This window comes from Chiloscyllium plagiosum, chromosome 42, assembly GCF_004010195.1.
Source record: "Chiloscyllium plagiosum isolate BGI_BamShark_2017 chromosome 42, ASM401019v2, whole genome shotgun sequence".
NCBI lineage: Eukaryota > Metazoa > Chordata > Chondrichthyes > Orectolobiformes > Hemiscylliidae > Chiloscyllium > Chiloscyllium plagiosum.
The window spans coordinates 14,187,725-14,214,879 of record NC_057751.1 but is presented as its reverse complement, the minus strand read 5'-3'; the positions used below and the strand labels follow the sequence as shown (position 1 = coordinate 14,214,879).

The following is a 27,155-nucleotide window of genomic DNA, read 5'->3' as shown; positions in this document are numbered from 1 at the left end:
GTAGACACATCCATGATGGTTAACAAGTACTGGTTCCCACTTTTAATTCTTGGGAGGGGACCTACACAATCAATTATAACCCACGTGAAAGGTTCTTCAAATATGGGAATTGGCAACAAACGTGCTGGTTTTATTACTGCCTGTGGCTTACCTCCCATTTTGCATGTATGACACATCCGGCACAAGTTAAACACATCCTTGAGCATTCCAGGCCAATAGAAATGTTTTTGTACTTTTGCCAGAATCTTTCGTACCTCTCAGTGACCTCCTCCAGGTAGTTCATGTGGTACCTGCAACACTTCCTGTCTGGACACTACCAGCAATACAATCTAGTGCACTTCGGCCCATTTCTCCTCTGCACTAACCTGCCGTGGTCTCCATTCCTGTCTGAGGATTCTACCTTTCAGATAACAACCCTCCAGAATATTCTCTGCCTCCTTTTCAGAGTACACATCCACACATATATATATATCTTTTATCATCTTGTCTTACTGTTGCGAGTCTCTTACCCTTTCAGGACTAAACACCTCTGTCTGTTCAGGTTTTTCCTGCACCATTACGTCAAACAGGGTATCCGCTAATTGAACCTCAACCCCTTCATCTTCCTCTTTAGTTTTCACTTCATGCTGTGACTTACGATAGTGGGATCTGGTTACGACACAGTCTGGGAAAATGTCAGGATATTTCTGTTTTAACTCCTCAGTTTCTTGGTTTTCCTTGGGCTTCTCCACAAAAGGGGGTGTCACTCCCATCTTGGATCTTACTAAATCCTGGAATTGAAACTCAGTCAATCACTCCCACTGTAATTTCCCCAGCCTCAAGTTGGCACTCCAACCTGACCTTACATCGGGTAACGCTAAATTTCTATCCATCTGTCCCACAAATTACCACACTCTCAGATAACAGATTAGAAATTGTGAATATTCACTCATCCCTTCCTATCACAGCAAGTAGTTCGATCCTGCATCTCTGAAAATTATAACTTCTTGCCCTTCTCCCCCTGTTGTTTGAGTAAAATTTACCCACGGAGGCAAATTTTTTGAAGATCAGGGACTAACTCCCTTCCCAGACTCTGCTTAAGCTGTGCACTCTCCTGCAGATCCTCAGCTCTTCCTAGGGTCGCCTTTACTACCTTCACTAATGCCACCGGCGTCGCTTCTTTTACCAAGTCTTTTCCCACAATGCCTTTCTTTAAAGACCAGCAACGTGTGTCTTCACGTGTCCCACCTTCTGGCAGTGAAGACACCTTTTCCCAGTGCTCTTCTTGAACCACCAGCACTGTAATTTTCTGTGTCCCACTCCAATGTAGTGAAAACACCTGAGGCCTTTCACCTCCTGTCCACTGTCTTGGGCTCCTTTAACCTGTGGTGACATCTTACCAGTGTGCTCGATTCTTGGTTTAGTAGTGTAGGATCTGCCCTTCTAATCTTCAGAGGACGAAATTCTGGCCAGAAGCTTGTCTTATGCACCAGCACGTCCTCATCTGCTAATTCTGATGCCCTTCTCACTTCTGAACTTTCAGTTCCTCCATGTGAATTCTTACCATCTCTGGAAGTGAGTTTTTAAACACCTCCAGCAGAATAATCTCTCCGAGAGCCTCAAATGTCCTATCGATTTTCAAAGTACACACGCACTGATCAAAATGACCATGTTTAATTCTTTCGAACTCAACATAAGTCTGACCTGATTCCTTCTTTGTGTTTCTGAACCACTGTCTATATGCTTCTGGTACCAATTCATAAGCACTTAAAATAGCTTGTTTAACCTCTTCATAATCTCTTGAACCCTCATCTGACAGCGCAGTAAATACCTCACTAGCTCTGCCTACCAATTTAGTCTGAAATAACATTACCTATAAATCCTTGGACCACTCCATTGGCCTCGGCAATTTTTCAAGTGAAATAAAGAAAACTTCAACATCTTCCTCATCAAAATGTGCCTGTGTTTTGACATATTTACAGGTATCACTATCTTCTCTTTTAATCTCCATCCTGTTAACTTGACTTTGCTTGACAAAGTCGCAACTTCTCAAGTTCACATTCTCTCTCTCTCTCTCTCTCTGGTCAGTCAAGAACCTTCCCTCTCTTTTTCCTCTCTCTGTCTTTCTTTTCTCTCTTTCCCTTTCTCTCTCCCTCTAAGTTTACCTTCTAACTCCATTTTCCTCAATTGTCATTTCAGTTGTTCTACCTCTACTGCACTTGTCCATTTCTAAAAATATGGTCTTTTTCTTTCCTTCTAAACTTTCTTGGCAAATTTGATAATCATCTTCAAATCCCAGAACCTCTTCTGCAATTTTAAGAGCCATTTCCCTCACTTTTAATTTAATCAACCACAAGTCACCAAAATTAAACAAATTGTCTCACCTGTGTTTTATTTGAAGATCTCGAACACTAACCTGCAAGTGTTTAAATCTGCTGGAATTTTTCATACCCCAAATCTATTCAAGTTTGTCTGAACAGTTCAAATCACAGACCCGAGCCCCCAAACTGTTACGACACGGAGTAAACTCTCTTGCTTAATTTTAAACTAGCAACTCAGTAAAGATTTATCCCGTACAGTAATCTGTAAAAATTCGAGTGGCCAAGTAGTAAAAATTAACAACTTTATTTCTTAAAGTATAACAGAGAATAATTAGCTAACAACTATGTACAAGTCCTTACTCTAACCTATCTTTTACCTTCCCTTCAATAACACTAGTCTGATAAAACTCCCAAGTAAGATTTACAAAACAACACTTATCTCAAAACCAGGCAGCTGTAGGTTCTTGTCTTTGGATCTTCCTGTGCCTTCTTTTCTCCTTATTAGGAACTTCTGCGTGACAGGTTACTGATTAAAAAGGTACTTTTAAGAGAGAGATTTTTATCAAGCAGTCTGTTACATGCTAGGACGATGCAGTTCTCCTCTCAACTGTTCACTTTTCCCCTGGTTTTATACACCGCAGCATCCAATTGTGTCACTGGCTTTTAAGATTGTCAACATACTCAACTCAAACTTGATTGGAAATTGGTATATTTTCAGGGTATAATTTTAAAATGATTGGCTGAATTCGAATTTGTTTTTCTCTCCACGTAATGAACTAATCGAGTTGTTCGACTCAGTGTTACATTGCTGCCTTATTGAAAGCACTTGGTGCTGTGTCCGGTAGTTCTGCTGCTTTTAACTCTCAAAGGTAAACACACATCTTCATAACATTATGAAGGATTGTCAAGACTGCGATAGACAGATTTTATAAGTAATAAGGGAATCAAGGATTATAGGAAAACACAGTAAAGCGGAACAAAGAAAATTACAGCCTGCGCCGATCCAGATCATCTATCTAAACCTGTCATCTATTTTGTACTGATCTGATCCCTCTGCCCCCTGCCCATTCATGTATCTTTCTAGATATATCTTAAATGGCACTATCATGCCCACCTCTACCACCTCCACTGGCAACACGTCTCTGGCACCCACCCTCTGTGTAAAGAATTTTCCACGCATACCTCCCTTAAACTTTTCTGACCCCAAGTAATAGAGTCCCCTACTCAGGGAAAAAGCTTCTTGCTATCCACCCTGTCTATACCTCTCATGATTTTGTGGACCTCAATCAGGACCGCCCTCAACCTCCAACTTTCTAATGAAAATAATCCTAATTTCAACCTCTCCCTCTCCAAAGCACCCATATCCTTTTGGTAATGTGGTGACCAGGACTGTACACAGTATTCCAAATCTGGCCAAATTAACGTCCTATACAACTGCAACATGACCTGCCAACTCTTGCACTCAATACCCCATCCGATGAAGGAAAGCATGCCATATGCCTCCTTGACCACTTTGTCAACCTGCGTTCCAACCTTCAAGGTACGATGGACCTGAATACCTCGGTCTCTCAGTACATCAATTTTCCCCAGGGCTTTTCCATTTACCGCATTGTTCGCTCATGAATTGGATCTTCCCAAATGCATCACCTCACCTTTGTCCAGATTGAACTCCATCTGCCATTTCTCTGCCCAAAGTCTCCAATCTATATTTGGCTGCATTCTCGGAAAGTCCCCTTCACTATCTGCTACTCCACCAATCTTCATGTCATGTGCAAACTTGCTAATCAGACCACTTATACCTTTTTCCAGATCATTTATGTATATCACAAACAACAGTGGTCCCAGCACAGATCCCCGTGGAACACCACTGGTCACCCGGTCTCCATTTTGAGAAACTCCCTTCCACTACTACTGTCTCCTGTTGCCCAGCCAGTTCTCTATCCATCTAGCAAGCAGATCCTGGAACCACATGCAACTTCACTTTCTCCATCAGTCTACCATGGGGAACCTTATCAAATGCCTTACTGAAGTCCATGTATATGACCTGTATACGACATCTACAGCCCTTCCCTCATCAATCAACCTTGTCACTTCCTCAAAGAATTCTATTATTTTGGTAAGACATGACCTCCCCTGCATAAAATCATACTGCCTATCACTGATAAGACCATTTTCATCCACATGAATTGACTGATCCTATCCCTCAGTATCTTCATCAGCAGCTTCCCTACCACTGACATCAGGCTCACCCCGTCTGTCATTACTTGGAAAAGCTAAATCCTTGGAAAATGAAGGCTGGTGATGACCCAACTAAGTCCTTTTACAGGGAAACTTACCTTCCTGGCAGTCCCCTGGTCCTTGCCCCTGCCGCTGCTGAAAATGAAGGCTGGTGACACTTGAGCTAAGTCCTTTTAGAGTTAAGGATTTTTCATCAGCCGTGATCTCACTAAACGGCAGAGCAGACTTAATGGGTTGAACAGTTCCTCCTATGTCTATGGTCTTATTTATGGAATTTCTTCCTGAAGTCCAAAGATACATTAATGGAACTACCTTAAACAGCCTGCTCCAGGCCTCTTCAAATAATTCAATGAAGTTCACTCGATACTATTTGTCTTTGACAAACAGCTTGCTTTCATTTGCAAAGGCTGAGCAAACTGATGTTCATTTAACTCGCAATGGAACAGAATATAAAAACAAAGTGATAATTTTAAACTTTCTTAATCTCTGGTTAACCTCAGTTGAAGTTATGTGGACCATTCTGGCTATCAAATGAAGGATAGATACAAAACGTATGTGCTCTCGGGGATGACAAAATTCAGTTTTCGGCAACAGTTCGATTAATCATCTTGAACAGAGAAGGTTAAAAGATGAACCAATGAAGGTTTTTTCAATTTTATTTTTAATTCACAGAATGTGGGTATCGCTGACAAGGCCAGCATTTACTGACTACCCCTCACTGCTTTTGAGAAGGTAAAAACAACTGACGGATTTGCTAGACTACTTCAGAGGGCACTTTCAAGTAATCCACATTGCTGTATGTTTGGAGTCCAATATATGCCGGACTGAGTATCCTATCTTGGAGGTCAGGAATGAACCAGATGGGTTTATGACAACCCTGTAGTTTCATGGCCACCGTCACCAATAATATCTTGTTATTACAAATATTAAATTTGAATTGAATTGTGCAGCAGCTATAGTGAAATTTGAACTTCTGACTCTAGATCATGAATTGAGATCACGAATTTACTTGTAGTTCTGCTCTACAAAGTTCCCAGAGAAATACTGTTCTCACTGGTGAGTGAGCCAATAGCTGGGAACCCTACTTTTAAGATCGTAAGCAACTAATCGAAAGTGAGGTTAATAAAACAAATTTTCACTGACTTGGAATCCAAAATGCTCTTTTTGCAAAGCTGAGGCAGGTTATTTGCATGTAATAAGTGGACAAGGGATTTGGGCAACTTCTTGCAAGCAGGAACTTTCAGAATTCATACCAAAGACAACTATGTGGGCATGAGAGCAACGTAGGGTGAGATGGTGGTGTAAAACATCAGTCAGTGAGCAACTGGTCTCGGTGTCCAGCTTTGTGGACATCGCTTAAAATCCCACTACGCCACTTTTCCATGAAGGATATCTTGAACAGTAACCTTGTCTCAATGATGGTGACTATAACAACTGTCATCAACTATCATAAAAAGCCTTCTGATTCACTCATGTTCTTTAGAAAAAGGTTAGGCTACACAAGGGTCCACAGACAAGACAAGAGATTTTAAATCAGCACGGTGGCTCAGTGGTTAGCACTGCTGTCTCACAGCACCAGGGAGCCGGGCTCGATTCCCACTTTGGGCGACTGTCTGTGTGGAGATTGCACATTCTCCCCGTGTCTGCGTGGGCTTCTTCCGGATGCTCCGGTTTCCTCCCACATTCCAAAAGATGTGCAGGTCAGGTGAACTGGCCATGCCAAATTTCCATCATGTTAGGTGGCATTAGAGAGCGGTAAATGTTGGGAAATGAGCCAAGGTGGGTTACTCTTCGGAGGGTTGATGTGGACTTTTTGGACTGAAGGGCCCGTTTCCGCACTGTAGGAAATGTAATGTAATTTAAAAAGACTGGGGCACTGACAGCCTGAGTGTCGGATTTGGATTGAGGGTGATGGGTGAGCACGGCTCAGTGCCAGTTAGAATACATAATAACTTGCAATCTCACTAAAACCTTGGAGTCTCTTCACAGCAAAGGCTTATACACTATCCATCTCAAAACTAGCTGTTGTCAGGCAATGCCACTGTCCTCCACTCCTCTGCAATGATACGCAAGTTCTAATTTTCATTAAAAGAACTAAACAGCCTCTCAATTACAGGCTAATGCCAAACAAGTGCAGTGGACTTTGTGGTTTTATTGGGTCAGTTTAAAAAAAACAAACTGAGTGAAAAGGGAGGGAGAGAAAGTAATCAGTTTCCTTAGGAACTGGAATGATCTCAGACTGAAACTCATTACGCACACAAACTTTGGGAAGACTGGAACTATATAAAAAAAGACACAACCATCAAATCCCAGACGATGACTCTAGATGGAGCTCAGATCCAGAAGCTGAAAATAAGCAAACATACACCTGGTGCAACTGGTCCCGTAACTTGAAGGTAACACTAATGGAGCGACACCAGCTAGATCATTGTGGGCATCGTTGGGGAGGTTTGCAACAGATTCTGCTGACCTGACTTTTTTGTGGAACTCAGATTGATTGCGTGCTGCTGTTGCCTGAACATCATACTACGTCCATTGGAAAGGAGCTACAATTCTTCATTAGCAATGCAGCATTTTGAAAATGTGACTGAAATTGATGACCGGCACTGAGTGGGCTGCCAATGTATAATGCACAGTTTATAACTCACTGCATAATGCTGTTTACCCATCGTTTAAACTATGTTGATTCTGGCTTTAAAATTTTAGTGGTTACCTCAGGTAATGTTTTACGCTTACTTTGTTTCAATCTTTTGTAATGTAAATTTGTTGGTAATAAACCGCTGAACCAATTATAACGAGTGTGAGTCAGCTACCCATAGTGGTGAAGATGCAAAGGTTTATCATCAAGGATTTTATAGTAGAGTACTTTGAAAACAGTGGTAGAATCAGACACAGTCAGTATGGATTTACAAAAGGGAAGCACGTTTGAGCAATCTACTGGAATTCTTAGGGAATGTAACAAAAAGAGATGATCGGGGAGCCAGTGGATGTGGATTGTATGGTTTTCAGATGTTTTTGACAAAGTTCCACCAAGGAGACTGATGCGCAAAATTAACACTGCTGCTGTCTAGTTGGAGTGCAAAGAGAAGACCCAGAGTGGTTGGATCATTCTGTGCAGTAACAGATCAGGAGCAGTCCTGGCTTGGTGAAGCTAGTTGTCTGTGAAAAAGTATGGTTGTGCCTCTCAGTACTGGAGTGCATTTTTAAGAATCCAGGGGAGTACAGAACTGGGAAAGGAAGATGAACTACCAGGGAGTGAGTAGTCATTGAGCCATTACTTGACAGAGTGTTGTTTGAAGAAATTCTGAAGCTAGATCTGCTGAACAGAACAACAGGAATCACATGCAACATTTTGATTAAATTGATTGATCTGTAGTTACTAATGTTGGGAGTGGTGTTTACTTAGAAATCTGTGGGATCTGTCTTGACCACATGTGTCATGCTCTGTGGGGCATTCAACCACAGTTCATGTTACCTATGTTGACCTCAGGTTAATTTCAGAAGTTCAAAAATAAGTTAATACACAGAAATATATATGGTAGGTTCTATTACCATTCCAACTTTGTGTAGTTCTTTCCAAATATTGGAATACTGACTTTATTCTCTTATCAAGTACCTGGAATATCTCACTTCGTCAACCTAAAACAAAAAAGTTATTGCTCCCTTGTCAGACTGCAACGCAAATTGGGCAGCCTGGTCTGGGACCGTAATCTCAATGACATTGTTTTTCACTTATTGAAATGAACTACCTTCTCACATGGATAATACACTTCTCATGGAATTAATGTCAAGTACAACGAGGGTTCCTCTCATATCCTGTCCTGTATTCTTCTCTCAAATAATATTGAGGAAATACATTAACCAATCAATCACCACACATCTACATGTTGGGCTTTGGTGGCAAACTGACAGCCACATTTGCTGTTGCAAAACAATCCACACCCAAAGCACTCCAGGTTAATTGGTTGTATTTGAAGCACTGTAGAGCATTTATGCAAAACAGGTTAGGACACCCAATAAAGAAGCACGTTGTTCTTTCTAAAATGCAAATTACAGCAAAGCAACGACGGATTCCTCTTGAAGCGAAGAAATCTGATGAACACCAACACAGGATGTCCGAGGGAATTGAAACAACTCTGCCGTTGTACAACTTTTGCGCATGCACTTGAAGGCTGTCTTTATGAATTGATACACAACTTACAGCATTCTTCCCCTGGTCCCGACAGGTGCTGCACGTCTTGCATTCAATACACTGCCATCGTAAGGCTTTCACACGAGCCGTTAGTTCAGGAGAGAATTTCAAACAGGATGGGTGACCTGGAAACACAGCAGATCTGACAATCAATCTCGAATCATATTATTCATCGTGCATCCACACAAGTGTCACTCAGGTTAAATATTCTTCATTGCAGTTCTTGAAACCAGTCATCTTACAGAGCTGATGGTGCTGGAGGTCTTAAACAGAACATAAAGGTGGAGAAATTTCCAGGACCTCATCAAGTGTATTCCAGGAAGTTGTGGAAATGTAGGGGAAAAAAATTGCAGGACTCCAAATAGAGATATCTGTGCCAGGAGCCTGGAGGGTGGGTAATGTTGTGCCTTTACTTCAGAAAGGTTGTAAGGAGGAGCCTGGGAACTACAGACCAGTGAGTCTGACATCAGTGGTGGGTGAATTGTTGGAAGGAATTCTCAGAGATAGAAGTTATATGCATTTGGATAGGCAGGTCCAGATTAGGGATAGGCAGCACGGCGTTGTATATCGGAAAGTGTCTCTCACAAACCTGGTTAGAATCTTTCTAGGATGTAATCAAAAAGGTCGAGGAGGGCAGAGGGTTGTTTTTTTCGACTGGAGACTCGCAGTGTTCTGTTGGAATCAGGACTGTGGGTCCAATTTTGTTTGTAATTTTTATAAATGATTTGGATGAGAATTTAGGAAGCAGGGTTTTGCAGTTCGCAGATGACACCAAAATTGGCGGTATAATCAACAGTGAAGAAGGTTGAACCTGTTGGATTGTGACCTGGTGCTGTGAGATTTTAAAAAATTATTAATATCTGGAGAGCTGACAAAGATTCTGTCTAAATATTTTTAGTCAAATACTTCCTTCTTAACCTCAGATTACGGAGAGTTACTGTAATATAAGAAAGAAGTAACTTCCATTCATAAAATAACTTTCACGGATAGAGTACATACAAGCACTTCACCAGCCATTGAACTACTTTTGAAATGTAGTCACCAAAGGTTTAGGGGAGATGTCACAGGTAGGTCTTTTACACAGAGAGTGGTCGGTGTGTGGAATGCACTGCCAGCAGTGGTAGTAGACTCAGATACATCAGGGACATTTAAGCAGATCTTGGATAGGCACCTGGATGATAGCACAGTGAAGGGTGTGTAGGTTAGTCTGATCTTAGAGCAGGATTAAAGGCCAGCACAACACTGAGGGCCGAAGGGCCTGTACTATGCTGTACTGTTCTATGTTCCAAGATTTAAAAGGGATCTTGACCAATTTGGCCAATGGGCTGAGGAATGACAGATGGAATTTCATTTGTATAAAAACGAGGTATTGCATTTGTGAATTAAACAAGAGCAGGACTTATACAGCTAATGATAGGGATGTGGGGAGTGTTGTCGTACACAGACGCAAGGGTTCAGGTATATAATCCTTTGAAATTTGCATGACATGTAAATGGGGTGGTTAAGAAGCTGTTTCATATGTTAGTCTTCACTGTTCAAAACTTTGAGTGTAGGAGTTGGGTTGTCTTGTTGAGGTTGTACAGGATGTTGGTGAGGCCTCTTCTTCAGTACTGTGTTCAGTTCTGGTCACCTTACTCGAAGAAGGATAAGATGAATTTGGAGAGGATGCACAAAGGATTTCCAAGTATGTTACCAGGACTGGAGGGCTTGGTTAAGCTGGGACTTTTTACTCTGGAGCATGGGAGGTTGAGGGGTGGCCTTATAAAGGTTTATAAAATCATGAGGGGTATGGATCAAGTGAATATTAAAAGGTCTTTTCCCATAGGGTGGGGGAGTTCAAAACGTGGGGGCATACTTTTAAGGTGAAAAGTGAGATTTAAAAGGTTAAGGGGCATCATTTTCACACTCAGTGCCGTTTGCATGTGGAATGAACTGCCAGAGGAAGTGATAGATGCAGGTCCAGTTACAACACTGGAAAGACATTTGGACAGGTGCATGAAGCAGAAAGGGAAATGGACCAAATGCAGGCAAAAGGGATTCGTTCAGTTCAGGAAACTTGGTCAGCACGGACGCATGGACCAAAGGATGTAATTCTGTGCTGTCTAACTCTAAGATCACACAAATTATCTGAATTTCATGGATGGGCTGTACGTGCTGTTTCATAATGTGACCATGAAGATCAGGAGGAAAACTCGTAAAACAATTGGCTAAGTGAGAAGGTAAGGCTCAATTTTTGAAGTGGAATTGCACACGAACTTAGAAGAGACCCAATCATACTAACATCAATGCTAGTAGAACTCCCACTGTGTAGCTCAGGATTAATCTCAGACCTACAGTGGAGTTGTAATGTTCAACTATTGATGCAGCTTGTTCCTTGAAGGGAATTGCTCAAGTCTGCCTTTTATTGAAACAATAAAAATGGACAAATCCAAATAATCCTGACTGCTAGCAAACTGCTGAGGTCAGTGGACGATTGTACATGCTTCGCAGTTAACGACTGGCCTGGTTCTACACATTTTATGGTTGGTTTACCACTGAAGTGAAGTGTGACAGATTTCTGCTCGATGCAAGACAGAATGTGGATGTTCTTAGGCTTTCCTCGGTGCATCAGTTGACATGTTTTAAACTAATTCATGTCTTATCAGGGCCAAGGATGTAGAATAACTGAGATGAATTTTCTTAGACCAAGTGCAAAGAGAGTGCAATATCAAGTTTTGATTTACGTGTTTGCGACTAGATTTCAACTAAAATGTTAATTGTGATAACGATTAAACTTCGACTCAGATCAAATATTCGACTTGCCTTTTCCAAGATCAAAATGTAAAGAAAGCGAACAGTAAATATTCTCCACTTAACTTACAGACAGGTTAAAATAGTGGGAGATAGCCTTGTTATAGTTATAGAGCGGTGACCTGCAGGTGTAGGAGTCATCGGAAAGAGTTCACGGGATGGGGAGCACAAAATTGTCCATGAAATTGGGACTTGCTTGTTAAAATGCATGGGGAGGTTTTCTGGTTTTAAGGTGTGAAAGACATCGAAGCTGTGAGCCAGGGAGACAGTGGGCAAGGGATGACAGAGAAGCTACAAGAGGGGAAAATGAAAGGGAGACTGTAACAGAGTGAGGTGAGAGGGGCTGAAATCATGAATCTCAGTGAAGAATTATCTAAGGGACGGAGAACGAGATAATGAAACATGTATCAAATGAAACAGAGATACAAATGAGAAAAGTAGTAAGGAAACAAAGATGGACCGAGGAAGGGATAAAGAAAGCAGCAAAGGGATTTAGAAAGAAGGTGGGTGGGTGAGTAACAGACAGGGAAATCAACAGGAGAGAGAAATACAAATGTGATTCATTACGTTCTTCTGCACATACTTTCTCATGGCATCAAACTTCCAGAATTGTGGGAACAATGAGACGCAACAGTGGCAGAGAATGTGGAGGTGAAGGTAGAAACAATGAAAGGAGTCAGAGAAAACAAGAAATCATTCAAGGGAAAGCAAGTGGCATATAAACAGTGGGAAACAAAGCACGCCACAAGTCCCAGAGATGAGCTAAATTTCAAAACTCTTCCCTGTAATATTCCTTTGGCCCCATGAGAATGTGAATTGCCACCAATAAAGACAGGGCATAAAAAAAAACATGATTTATTTTGCTCGCTTTTAAGTTGTGTGAGACACTCCATTATTAATTCAAGTTGTAGGATGGTTGACTCGATCATTTGACATCCCTGCTAAAGACTCCTGGCACCAGTAGACAGGTCAATTTGTTGCTCAAAGAAATTACATACACCATAACCTTTCTGGCTTCCTAATATGAATAAAGCTGATTATGGCATAGAACTAGACAGGTCTGGAAGCAGAGTATTCAGATCCAAATGATCCCTTAACTATGAACCTGGGCTCACTCCGTCAAAATGCAACTGCGTTCAGTTAAAATAATGAAACGTTCGCCAAAGTTGAGCAGAGTACGTACCGCTATTACCGCAATCTGCACATGAAATGAGTTCCTCACGTTTCTTCTCACGGTTCTGCTCTTTTGTTCCCAGGCAAAACCCACAGATTGGAATTGGTTCTGCACGGGGCTGTTGACAGAAGAAAGTAAAATTTAATCTCAAGAGCTGGCTTGCTGCATCTCTGCACAGTTCTCACACACATCACGATGGTGAAATGGAGCTTAAACCTGGTGGCTAGCAAGAGATAAATATCATCCTCTCACCTAACAACTCAAGTCCAAGTTAATGTTTGCATAACAGCCCCGGGGAAACCCCTGCTCTTAAATGTCACCTGGCATGGGATATGGATGGTTCACCAAGTGAGGAAAATAAACTGACACTGGAAACAGAAAGCTTAGGTACCAATCCTCCTGAGTAGTCCACAGTTTTACTTATTCAATCAAGTCCCAAATGGAGCATGAACCAAAAAGATCATTGTGACAATAATACTGCAATCAATAATCCAACTACAAGCCACCTTTTCATTTCATAATGTTTAACTTTGGAGACTTCTGCATTTTACTTCAAAAGTCATGTCACGAACTCCAGGTCATCATTTGTGAAAATTGTTTTTTACCCGCATAAAACGAACTGTTGACTTGGTAATCAGATCATGGACCCACACCAATCCTCAAACAACAGTAATACTGCTTAACTGTTCATGAAGATTGGGAGTTTTCCTGAATGAACTTTAGATTTAAAACAGGCTACATTTTTATGTTGGCTTTCCCAATTCATGAAGTTGTGGTATATTTTAACACAATGTCTGCACAATCCAAACCCTAACAATATTACATATAAAATGCCAATTTGGTTCTTCATTGTAAGATTATCTGACGGCATGAGACTTATTCCAAATAGTTTGGCTTTTTCTCAATATTCACCTCAGTCTCTTTTGCTTCAAAGAAGTAAACTGTCTGGACATGTTATGACACACCTCTTTCAACATACATCCTGAGGTGGGATTTAAACCAAGGATATTCGATCCCAGAGGCAGGGACACAATCTTTGTGCCATTAGACCCTGTCTGATCTCAATCTGAATCAATACAATTATGTAGACTGCCTTGCTCTGTCTGAACACCCTATGATGTGTATGTTATGATGTACCTTAACTGCTTGCAAAACCAAACCTTTCACTGTACTTGGGTGAATGTGACAACAATAAATCAAATCTTACGGATTGAGTCGACTTCCTTTTGTTTTTGAATATCATGTTAATTTTCCAGCAGTTTCATCAATTTGTCAATGTGATTAAATATATCTGAGCTCAGAACTTTGCATTTGACGACTCTATGACTGTGCCTTGGAAGTATAAGAACCAAGCATGCAATTCTGCAAGGCAGACCTCCAGAAAGGTGTAAACTGGTGAGAACATTTTGGACGTCACCTGGACCATCACTGACCAGACAATGAGGCACTCCTCTCCGTGTACCTCTCCGTGTACAGATGGTATTTACAGCATCCCAGAGCAAATTAACAGCTCACCGAGCATATGATAGGATTGGTTCTCCTTGAACAATTCTGCTGTTGGTCCAGCCATGAGACTGCCCTACCAGTGCTTAATACATAGCCCTGAGTTTCTACATAATATAAGTAACCAAAAAGCTTGAGGGTTACACACTGACTAAGATACCAACCGAATTCACTTGCTCTTCTTGTAATGATTGCAATGGGATATTTTACATCCACCCATAAAGGACAAATAAGGGAGATGAAAATCAAACCTCAAACAGAAGGCTCACTGGCACTGTATTAGAGCATCAGCTTTGATTTTGTGCTAAGAGACTGTATCTCAACCTTTGAGCCAAAGTTGACATCTTCACTCCAACAGTACATGACTGGTACAGTCATCCTGTAGTCGAGGTTGGGTTCACAAGGACATTTGCACTCTTACTCCATTCACAGCATTTTAGTACATCTTTCACTGTTCTGTACACCACCTGCTGTTCTGCCTCTCCAAGTCCATCTGCCTGCTCAGTAGGTAGACCTCCTCCCAGCTGGGTTCACACACACACCCACACAGCCAGGTTCCTCACCTGCCTACTGGGCACAGCCTTTCATCCAACCTTTCAATCTCTTCAGACTGGTGGCATAAACACTGGCCTTCACACATGCTAATAGCCCAAATCAAGGGCAATAAGCTGTCAGTCATCTGATCTTCAAGTGAAGAAAAAGATTTAGATTAACTTGTCTTAAAGCAGGAAGAACAGATGAAAACACCAACTACACAATGACAGACTGACACACCAACATACAGAGTGTGGCAATGCCTACCGAGCTTAGATAATTTGCCATTTCTATACATTTCCAGATCTTTATATCATGCGCTGATAATTCACAGTGAGCCCTAACTATGCACGGCGCGCGCACGCACACACACACACACATACCCACCCACTCACTCACCCCCACACATACACCCACCCATCCACCCACCCACTGGAAGATTGATTATTTTGCACTGTCTTTCAAGAAGAAGGAAACTTACTGGTAAAACCAGTGACTAGCTTGCCAGATGGTTTTGAGAAATAATTACAATCTCTCTTAATGCTGCGACATTGGTAACAGGCATGGCCCATTATCAACAGCAGATGGGACAGCTTCAAACTTATCAAACTAACCAGCCTCACGGCAACTCTTCATGTGCGCAAGACCAAAGGGAAGTACATTCCAAAAAGTGTGCGCAATCTCTGAGGTTCAATGACTGAACAGAGACCCGAATTTACCAAGGAAAGAGAACAGTCAGCACTGTACACCATTGCTGCCACACTAGGTTAACACATCATTTTCACAATTACACAGCTCCGCATTAAGTTTTTCCCAGTTTCGTTGATGTTCTGTGAATAAATAAGTGAGAAGACAAATCCTAAGAGCTTCCATCTCATTTAGGGGCCTTCAAAGCAAACCACAACCAACAATCTGCACTGAAAGCCCTGCTCACAGTTTGACAGCTGCAACAAAATGTGGGACACTAGCTGCTAAAATCCACAACATTCTAAATAAGGCAACGCACAACACTCAAAACCAAGTCCAATCCGCCCTAACTTCCAACTTTCAAATAATTCCAGGAACCAGATGTAGATGAGCCAAAACGCTCAGAGGGAACCAGTTCACAACCTGTGGACTGTCTGGACTGACAAGCAGCTGAACAAGAAGGGGGACATGATCTGTGACACGAACCAAAAGGACTTCTGTGTCAGTCGTAAATCAGTTGCCTTCAAAACATGTCAGATACACCGACAGTAATCTCCATCATTTTCGTTCACATGATCAGGGGTGTGTTTTGATTATTTTTCAAAACATCTACTGTGGGTTTTCTACCCCTTTTAAATTTGCAGAAGGGAGCTGCTTTGATGCTGCATATTGTTCTTAACTTCCACCACTAGAGGCCATCGACTGCAGTGAAGACAGTTTGCCAGTGCTGTCATTTGCAGCATAAATGTTGTTATTTTCCATGATGGAATCTCACAAACGTAAAGCACAGAATGCAACCATTCAATTAAATTTATGCTGGTTCTTTGAAAGAGCAATCATGCTCAGTAGTATATTACGCTATCAATTAATTTCATGCAGTAGGGTAGAGCTCAGGCAGACACCAGTCTTCTGCAAATACACAGAACAGCTGTACCGCACATATCTTTGTCATAAGAAACTAATTTTTCACAGAACCGTCAGACATTTTCTTCAGTCGTTTTACTTGTGCTCAAGGGCATTTCACAAGGATTAATGATAGCAGCAAAAGGCATTATCCAACTCATATTTGTGACTCTCTAGCATGTTGAGCAAAGCAACTACAAATATATCAAAAATATTAATTATAAACTAAAAGCAAACATTTGTTGATTCAGTGTTTTTCAAATAAACAGCCTGAGGAACCATCGAGGTTTCTGGGTACTGGCAGTTCATTCTCCTATCTTAACCCAGATGTAATAATGATCAAACAATGAGCACTTAAGCATAGGGTAAGAAATAAATACAAACTGCTTTTAATGATTGTGGAAGCAAAGCACCCTGTAGCAGAGGCAAGTTATTAAAATCATCATTTTCAAAAGATTTCAACATGGCTAAGATGACGCTGATGTCAGGGTGTTGCTGCTTGCCCAGCATTTATTGACTGTGCCTAGTTGCCCTTCAGAAGGTGGTGGTGAGCTACTTTCTTAAATCGCTGCAGTCCATGTGGTGTACGGACACCCTCAGTCCTGTTTGGTCGGGAGTTCCAGGATTTTGAAACCCAGTGACACCAAAGGAACAGTTGATATATTTCCCGGTCAGGATGGTGAGTGGTTTGGAGGGGAACTTGCAGGAGATGGCATTCCCACGTATATGCTGCCCCTTAACCTTCCAGATGGAAGTAGCTTTGGGGTTTTGAAGATGCTGTTCAGTATCTTGGGCAGATTTCTGCAGGGCATCGGTGGTGATGGTGGTGGGTGGGTTGTGGGGGGTGGGAGTGGACACTCATGGATGTAGGGCCAATCAAGTGGGCAGCTTTGTCCTGGATGGCGTCAAGCTTCTTCAGTAGTGTTGAAGCTGATCCCATCCAGACAAGTGGGAACTATCCCATCATGCTCCTGAGGGGTGCCATGTAGATAGTGGGATTTGCAGAGTCAGGAAGTAAGCTACTCACCGCGGTATTTGGTGTCTCGTACAGGTACTCTTGCAGCCACTGTCGTTATATGGCAAGTCCAGTTGAGCTTCTGGTCGATGCTAACCCTCAGGACGTTGACAGTGGGGGATTCAGTGATGGTAACATCAATGAACGTCCAGGGGGTGTTTCTATCGTCTCTTACTGGAGATGGCCATTTCCTGCATTTGGGTGGTGCCAATGTTACTTGCCACCTGTCAGCCCAAACTTGCATTGCTGCATTTGAACATGGACTGCTTCAGCAGCTTAGGATTTATGATGGCACTAAACATTGCCCAAGCAGCTAACATACCCACTTTTGAGTTTATGATGGATGGAAAGTCATTGATGAATTACCTGAAAATGGTTGGGCCTACAACACTACCCTGAGGAACTCCCACAGAGATATCCTTGAGCTGAGATGACTGACCTCCAACAACCAGAATCATCATCCAATGTGCCAGGTCCAACTCCCCAATTCCAACTGATGCCAGTTTCACTCAGAGCTCCCTGATGCCACATTCAGTCGAATGCAGCCTTCAAGTTAAGTTCTGCCACTCTCGCATCACCTCTAGTATTCAGCTCTTTTGTTCATGTGTGAATCAAGGCTCAAATAGGACAGGATCTGACTGGCCCTGGCAGAACACACGGGCAACAATGACCCGCTGCTGCTTGTCAGCACTGTCGATGACACCTTCTGTTACCTTACTGATGGTCAATAGTAGGCTGATGGGTCGCTAAGCAGCCAGGTTGGATTTGTCCTGCTTTTTGAGTACATTTCCACGTTCGAGAGTGTGGTGCTGGTAAAGTACAGCAGGTCAGGCAGCATCCAGGGAGCAGAAGAATCGACTTTTCAAGCATTAGCCCTTCATCAGGAAACGTCATGTTGTCAGGTAATTGCCAGGATTGTAACTGCACTGAAAGAGCCTGGCTAAGGGAGCACCAAGTTCTGGAGTGCGTGTCTTCAGTCTTATTGGTGGAATGTTGATAGGGCCCATTGCCTTTGTGGTATCCAGTGCCTCCAACTGTTTTGATATTAGGTGGAGTGAATTGAGTTGGCTGAAGACTGGCATCTGTCAAGGTGGGGATCAGTGTGGAACGTCAAGGCATTTCTGGCTGAAGGTTGCTGCAAATACTCCAGCCTTATCTTTTGCACTGATATGTTGGGCTCTGCCATCACTGAGGACGGGGATATTTGTGGAGCCTCTTCGACCAGTGAGTTAGAACATAGAACATAGAAGAATACAGCGCAGTACAGGCCCTTTGGCCCTCGATGTTGCGCCGATCCAAGCCCACCTAACCTATACTAACCCACTATCCTCCATATACCTATCCAATGCCCGCTTAAATGCCCATAAAGAGGGAGAGTCCACCACTGCTACTGGCAGGGCATTCCATGAACTTACGACTCGCTGAGTGAAGAACCTACCCCTAACTTCAGTCCTATATCATGGCGACCAAAACTGCACACAATATTCCAGATGCGGTCGTACCAGAGTCTTATACAACTGCATCATGACCTCAGGACTCCGGAACTCAATTCCTCTACCAATAAAAGCCAGTACGCCATATGCCTTCCTCACCGCACTATTTACCTGGGTGGCAACTTTCAGAGATCTGTGTACATGGACACCAAGATCCCTCTGCTCATCCACACTACCAAGTATCCGACCATTAGCCCAGTACCCCATCTTTTTGTTATTCTTCCCAAAGTGAATCACCTCGCACTTAGCTACATTGTATTCCATCTGCCACCTTTCTGCCCAGCTCTGCAGCTTCTCTATATCCTGCTGTAACCTGCTACATGCTTCCTCACTGTCAACAACTCCTCCGACTTTTGTGTCATCCGCAAACTTGCTCACCCAACCTTCTAACTCCTCTTCCAGGTCATTTATAAAAATGACAAACAGCAATGGTCCCAAAACAGATCCTTGCGGAACACCGCTAGTGACGGCACTCCATGAAGAAACTTTGCCATCAACTACTACCCTCTGTCTTCTTCCATCCCGCCAATTCCTAATCCAAACCTCCAACTCACCCTCAATGCCATATCTCCGTATTTTCTGCAGTAGCCTACCATGGGGAACCTTATCAAACGCCTTACTAAAATCCATATATACCACATCTACTGCTTTCCCCTCATCAACCTCCTTCGTCATCTTTTCAAAGAATTCAATAAGGTTTGTGAGGCATGACCTGCCCTTCACAAAACCATGCTGACTATCCTTGGTCACATTATTCCTATCCAGATGTGCATAAATCCTATCCCTTACAATTCTAAGACTTTGCCCACAACAGAAGTGAGACTCACCGGCCTATAGTTACTAGTTGTGGCAGGACTGCAGAGTTTTGATCTGATCCGTTGGTTGTGGGATTGCTTAGCACTGCCTATCATTTATGTTTGTCATACAAGTAGTCCTGTCTGGTAACTTCACCACTTTGCCATCTCATTTTTACCTGTGCCTGGTGCTGTTCCTGGCATGCCCTCCCGTTCTCTCTACTGAATCAGGGTTGAGCCCCTGGCTTGATGGTAATGACTATGAGATTGCACGTTGTGCTGGAGCACCATTCTGCTGCTGTTGATGGCCCACAGCACCTCCTGGACGCCCAGTCGCGAATTGCTAGATCTGTTCGAAGTCAATCTGTTTTAATAAAGTGATAGCGCCAGACAACATGATGGGAGGGTATTCTCACTGTAAAGGCAGGACCGTGTGGTGGTCACCCTGACAGACTTTGTCATGGACAGTTGCAGCTGCAGCCAGCAAATTCTGAGGGATGCGGCCTCGTTGTTTTCCTTGTTGGTTTTCACAGCTACATCTGCTTGGACCTAACCAGCATAATCAGTAGTGCTGCTACCAAGCTACTCTTGGCGGTGGACATGGAAATCCCCCAACCAAAAGTACATTTTGCAACCTCGCAACATGGAGGAGTCAAGGGAAGACATTAAGTTTCCTTTCCCAAACCTAATTTGAAACAAAACTTTGAGGTCTATCAATATTGAGGACTCCCACGGCAAGTCCCTCTCAAGTTGTATACCACTTTCCCACCACCTCGAATGGATTTGTCCTATCAATGGGACACGACATATCCACGGATGGCAATGGTGATCTTTGGGACATTGTAAGATACGATTCTATGAAAACAGTCTGTAAGGCAGCTCTCCCAGCTTTGGCACTGAGCATTTTGCTTCGACTGAAGGGGGAACAGGACAACAATATTGGCGAAGTCAGCAGGATCCAAATGAATAGTTATGTTTGGACAGTGTCAGTGGCCGCCCAGAACATTGATGTCTCGAGAAGGACGGGCCCACAAGGTAAGATTTTAAGCCTTGGTCCCTCTTGATAGTCCTGCGTGCCGGAGTCAGTCCCCACTTGATCACTCTCTATTCTACGGATTCTTTGGATGGTAATTTGTTCAGTCGAGAGACACAGTTTCGCAAGCGCACTGGCAGACAGAGATGAGAGTCCGCTGCACTGCATTCGAGGGGGGGGGGGGGGGGGGGGGGTGGGGATGAATTTGATTGAGGTTCGAGTCCTGTGCACGGTACTGAGGTTCAACTCCCCTGGGTGGGTGTGATTGAGGTTCGAATCCTCTGCATGATACTGGAGTTCAAGTGTCCTGGGGTTGGTTTGGTTGAGATTCATGTCCTCTGCGCGGTACTGCGGTTCGAGTCTACTGGGTGGGTTGAGTTACAAGTCCTCCACGATGCACTGGGATTCGGGGTCTCGGTGTTTCAGTGGGATTCGGGGTCTCGGCGTTTCAGTGGGTTCAAGCCCCCATGAGGAGTAAAGTGAGAAAGGGGTTAAAGACGCCGCGTGGTGAAATTTTGTTCTGGGGAAGAGAGTGGCTTGGATTGTGGTGCGATGTGGTCCGCTGTGAGGGCTTTCTCTTTTTATCAGTGTAACTTCACTGAAAGGATGCAAAAAAAACAAAAAACGCTAAAATTAAGGTTGTACTGGTACTTAGGTTGAAGGAGGGAAGTTTCAATGTAAATTGCGCCATGCTGAGAGTGTTTGATGTTTAAATGTTTTGGTTTGTTAAAATACCGGTTCAGAAAATCCCTTTACGTAACTGTTTTGCCTTGTTTGAATCAGGATCTTAACGCAATGTGTTTTGTGGGCTGTGTAGTGGGACAGATTTTGTTTTTACATTGAAATTGTACAACATTATGTCCTTCTTAAAATGATCAAACTTGTAATCTTAAAACAAATTGATTGAGAGCCTTGAGCCCCTGATGTGTTTGAAAGTCTGCAATGCCTGTTCAAAAAAAAGGTTGGGTCAGTGGTCATGCTTTAACCAGATGAGAGTATTGTATTAAAATATCTTTGCTGCTGTGTTTTTAATGCAGAGAATTCACAAAAAGAGGAGTGCATTTTTAGTTTGATGTCTGGTTAAGATTTGAGAGAATATCAGAACTTGAGGCTGAGCTGTTTAAATTCTGCTAATTATTGTTCAGACTTCATTGGCCCCTTCATATTGCAAATTCAAACAATGTTCATCTCTACCAAAGTTGCCACTGTAAGTCCGACTGTCTTATGAGGGAAATTTCATTTGGAGAACATATTTTAAAATATTCAGCATTTATTGCTCACAAATACTTGAAATTTAAATCTGAACTGAAACTGCCTCTTGAATTGCTAAAGCACAGGAAACATTTTGTTGTTTTCTTGCAATTCCAGATTTTTGAAATACTTTTCCTGACAGCTTTCACATTAGCCAAGTATCAAGTTGTTAAAAGAAAATAATTTTTGAATAACCTGCATAGAGGCACCCAAGGGTTTGATTTTACGACCATTGATTGTTGTTTATAATTGACTGAATTGTTTCGGCAGTACAATTTAGAAGTTTATGGATTGTGTAAAACTTGATAATGCCATAAATAGTGAATATAGTAATACACTTCAAGAATTCAAAGAATGTTGAAATAGGCAGACACAATTTAGTGTCGTTAAATGTGTGACTATCTTCATACTGATAACCACCTTGGCAAGGAAGGAATCGGAGAGGAAATGTAAAGATACTTTCAGCAGTTAACATCTTCCATAGAGTTTCTCCATTCACAGGTAAAGCATGCCTTCAAACCACCACCCACCCCTCTACAACCTGATCCAACAGATTCAATTAGCTCCCCAGTCATGAGTATGAAAAGTTAAGAAATTAACAACAGTGAAGAGGAGGTCTATACACTTTTGGTCAGTTGCCTTCCTATGGACATTAGACCATGTGAGCTTTACCCTGTCTTTTGATCATTTAAGGGATATGACGGTTCACTGATTAAGCTAACATCACAACAGGCTTTGTTACATTTAACAGCAGAGCAGGAGCAGAAGCAGCAAAGAATGCTGCATTCACCTCGCCTGCTGCTGCAGCACTGCACACTCAGACGCACTGGTATCCTCCATCTGAAGCATCTCTGCAAGGATGGAAGTCTCGTCAGTTTTGTGGACCATTTAACTGCCCTTATCAAAGAAATCAGATTTTTCAGAGGAGTGATGCAAGAACAGACTGAATTTTGTTTTCAGGCTGGACTTTACTGAAGGAGATCTTGGAGAACTGGTTCATTTCCACTGGACTTGGAGGGGATGGAGTGGTCACTAAGGACTGAGTAGTTAAGAACTTTATGGTGAACTTTTTTCCATATGGAAGGATTCTTCAAATTTTAATTACTGTAACGAACTAGTAATTTTTGTTGTTATAATCACTGCATGTTGTGTACCAATAACTTGCTTAAATACTGGCTATCAGAGTCTTTTGAAAGCTGGAAATGCCATTGGTTATCATGGTATCATGAAATGATAAAAGGAGGGAATGAGAATGTGTGCAGGGTAGAAGCAGGCAGGGAAAGAGTTAAGTTCTGAGTTTTGTTAAACAAGCAGTTCAGCTGAGCATGATTCAGATCAGATAAGAACTTGCAATTAACAATGGGGTGCTGGAGGCAAGGGTAATGGGTTAACAAGGTGGAAAAACAGTCATTACGTAGAGCTATTTTACAATATTGGAAGCATTCAGTATGCAAGGTCAGCTAACAAGGGGAAAAAGTATCCATTGTATGAATCAAGTCAACAAAGTTAAGAACATTCATTGCATAACAGTAAAGGGCTTGGCCTCTGTTACTAATACTCGCTGATTTTAACGGTCACCCAATTAATATTCATGTTGCCTTATCTGGAAGCTCCTCCCTGTAAAATGACGATATAATTCATTGAGAATCTGCTGTTCGCGAGAGAAGCCAGAGAATTCATGTTCCTGTGCGCATGGGCGATCGTTCTCTCTCCCTCATAATGATGAAGGAGGTAAAATTACACTGTCTCTGAGTGTTTTGTTTCGACTGAGGGGGGATCGGGACGACATGAAACGTTAGTAAAGAGGACTTTGCATGGTTGACACTTGTTTCTGCAGTGGTCTTTTTCTGCTGCCTCGGTTGATGCTTGGTCAGCTGTCCAATGTAATTTATCAGTTCAGAGAGAAGCTGAGAGTCAACCACATTGAATGGGTCTGAAGTCAAATACAGGCCAGTACCGGTAAGGAGAACGGATTACCTTGCCTGAAGAACATTGTGGACTTGTTGGGCCGAAGTGCCTGTTTCCACACTATAAGTAATCTAATCTAATCTAAAAAAAACAGATTACCTTGCCTGAAGAACGTTAGTGCACCAGATATGTTTCCCTGACAATCTACAATGCTTCATAGTCATCAGTAGGTTCTTAATTCCAGCATATTTCTTATTGAATTCAAATTCTGTTGTGGCGGGATTTGAACCCAGGTCCCCAGAACATTAGCTGAGTTTCAAGATTAACATTCCAGAGACAATACCACTAAGGCCACTGACTCCCCTTTTGAATCTGTCTGTAAGGAAACACCAGCTGGAGGAGGACGAGAAGCAAAATAGATGAATGCTCAATGTGAGTTGTGTTGAATTAATTTGTGCCTGTTCCAGTTTTGTTCAAAACCTTCATTTAGTTAGCTCCTTGAACATTAAGGCTTGGCTGAAGACATCTCACAGACGTTTTTAAGATTCCACCTCAATTCTTCGCATCAGGTGTAGAGCTTCTGCCAACATTTGATCAACATTTTTGTGTCGATCAGTACGACTAAAAAAGAAAAACCACAACAACTATGGATGCTGTAAATCAGAAACAAGAGCAGAAGTTGCTGGAAAAGCTCAGCGGGTCTGGCAGCATCTGTGAAGAGAAATCAAGAGTTACTGTTTCAGATCCGGTGACCCTTTGTCAGAGTTTTGCTGCTACTTAAAGTGAGTTATTCCTCTCATGACCAAACGTTACTTGGACAGAATGGATACAATGTATTTGTGCCAATCAAAGACTCGTGGTCTGAAGGCATGTCAGTAAAGACAGCAATTTTGGGAGTGAGTCACCAACGATAATAGACAATAGGTGCAGGAGTAGGCCATTTGGCCCTTTGAGCCAGCACCACCATTCATTAAGTTCATGGTTGATCATCCACAATCAGTATCCTGTTCCTGCCTTATCCCCATAACCCTTGATTCCATTATCCCAAAGAGCTCTATCCATCTCTTTCTTGAAAGTATCCAGAGACTTGGCCTCCACTGCCTTCAGGGACAGAGCCTTCCATATGTCCACTGCTCTCTGGGTGAAGAAGTTTCTCCTCAACTCTGCTGTAAATTTTTAAACTGTGTCCTCTGGTTCTGGACTCACCCATCAGCGGAAACATGCTTCCTGCCTCCAGAGTGTCCAATCCATTAATAATGTTATACAATCACATACCCTCTCATCCTTCTCAACTCAAGAGTATACAACATATGATCGTCGTGCCATTCCGGGAATTGACCTCGTGAGCCTACGCTGCACTCCCTCAATAGCCAGAATGTCCTTCCTCAAATTTGGAGACCAAAACTGCACATAATACTGCAGCTGCAGTCTCACCAGGGCCCTGTACAGCTGCAGAAGGACCTCTTTTCTCCTATACTCAATTCCTCTTGTTATGAAGACCAGCATGCCATTAGCTTTCTTCACTGCCTGCTGTACCGGCATGAACACCTACATCTCATTGTACTTGCCCTTTACCAAACTTGACTCCACTTCGATAGTAATCTGCCTTCCTGTTCTTGCCACCAAAGTGGATAACCACACATTTATTCACATTAAGCTGCATCTGCCATGCAGCCGTCCACTCACCTAGCCTGTCGAAGTCACCCTGTATTCTCGTAACATCCTCCTCACATTTCACCCTGCCACCCAGCTTTGTCTCATCAGCAAATTTGCTAATAATACTTTTAATACCAATGATGTAGAGGTCAAATGTTGTCCAGGTTTGTGATGAGATCAAATAGACTGCAGTGGGTCATGATTCGAAAACTAACTTTCCAGTCTGGATCAGTGGGGTGACAGCCCAGCAACTTAGATCATTTGTAAATTTATCGAAGGTGGTGCACGATCTGAGAATATGGACTACAAGGTAACATGAGGAAACAAAACAATCCATTTTCCAGCTTTGATGAATCGCATGTCAAGCCTTGAATTCAGTGTTGGCAGGCAATTTAAAACAGCAAAAACATCAGGATATGACTTCAAATTTACGACCTCCGGATCAAAGAATATGATAAGTTGAATGTAACCTTAATGAGGATCAAGTTTAGGGCTGCTTTATGTAATGAGTTCTTGGAAGGAATCCACAGAGACTGCTAAGTTCATTTCAGTTACGTTAAAAGGTTGCCTATCCTTGGACTTTAGCCTCTGGAGTAGAGCAAATGGAAACAAAACCTGAAGTTTTTCTCAGTAAAGAGTATGCAAATCCGGGACAGATCTTAATTTGTTCATGAAGCTTTCTGCATTTCGAGATAACACTATTTAAATTAAACGAACGTCAGAAAATTCAAGAATCATTTTTGCGCAGAGGCTTCAACAAGGGTAGCTGAACACAAGTCCCTGCAAAGGTTTTAAAAATGGGAGAGGATGAGTTCTACTTCAGGAAGGATATTCAGTCTCTGAATTACGACATCACAGCAAGGAAATCGATGGGAGATGTTCATGGATAGCACCTTCAAGCATTTTAACCTAGCACAGCACTTCATAAATGTGAATATTTGTTAAGTTAACGAGCAAGCAAGACACCACTTACTTAGTTCGAGAATATCATGGAGAATCTCCATTAGAGACAAAACAACACACAATTGAAAAAGTCTTAGCAAACAGACAATGAAAAAAAATCGTCTGCTTCACCTTCACCCTGATTAGGAAGCTTCTAATTGTGAAACTCAAGTGCAGCTCAGGATCAGAAAGAAAGATACCCCTTGTAACAAAGACAAAAGAATGAACCCTAACTTGCTTTCAGTGCTGTATCGCTCTGAACAGAAGCTTTGGTTTATTCCGTCACAGAGAATGCTGAATAACTTCAAAGTACAGCACAGCATTTCAGGTGCGTCTCACTGCACACACAAGGGGAATCGTGCATTTGGCTTAGTCACTGGGTGTGGGTATCATCGGAAGGCAACCAGTTAATGCCTAACTCCTAACTGCTCTTGAGAAGGTAGTGATGACCTGGCTTCTTCAAATGCTCTTCATTTTGCAAAGTGCACACACAGTACTGAGGGGAAAAGAAGTTCATGGATTTTAACCCAGGAACAGTGAAGTAGTTCCAAGTAAGGATGGTGAGAGACTTGCTCCCACTTATCTGCTGTGCTTGTTTCTCTCAGTGCTAAAGGATATGGGTTCAGAAAATATTGGTGAAGTAGATCTTGCAGATGGTACAAACTGCTGCTACTGGTGAATGCTTAATAGATGGGTTGCTTTGTACTGAATGGTGTTAAGCTTGTTGTGCCTTGTTGACGAG

At 42.4% G+C, this 27,155-nt stretch overlaps 1 protein-coding gene across 1 annotated transcript in view; it reads right to left on the bottom strand.

Moving 5' to 3' along the window:
* The window catches only part of LOC122543156 (histone acetyltransferase KAT6A-like), a 104,749-nt gene extending 92,041 nt beyond the window's left edge, over positions 1 to 12,708 (bottom strand). Inside the window, exons 1-2 of the mRNA XM_043681539.1 lie at positions 12,704 to 12,708; positions 8,740 to 8,855 (exon numbers count right to left, since the gene is read on the bottom strand). The gene's annotated coding sequence lies outside the window, so the exon portion shown is untranslated. The remainder of the gene's footprint in view (positions 1 to 8,739; positions 8,856 to 12,703) is intronic.
* Between the last annotated feature and the right edge of the window lie 14,447 nt (positions 12,709 to 27,155).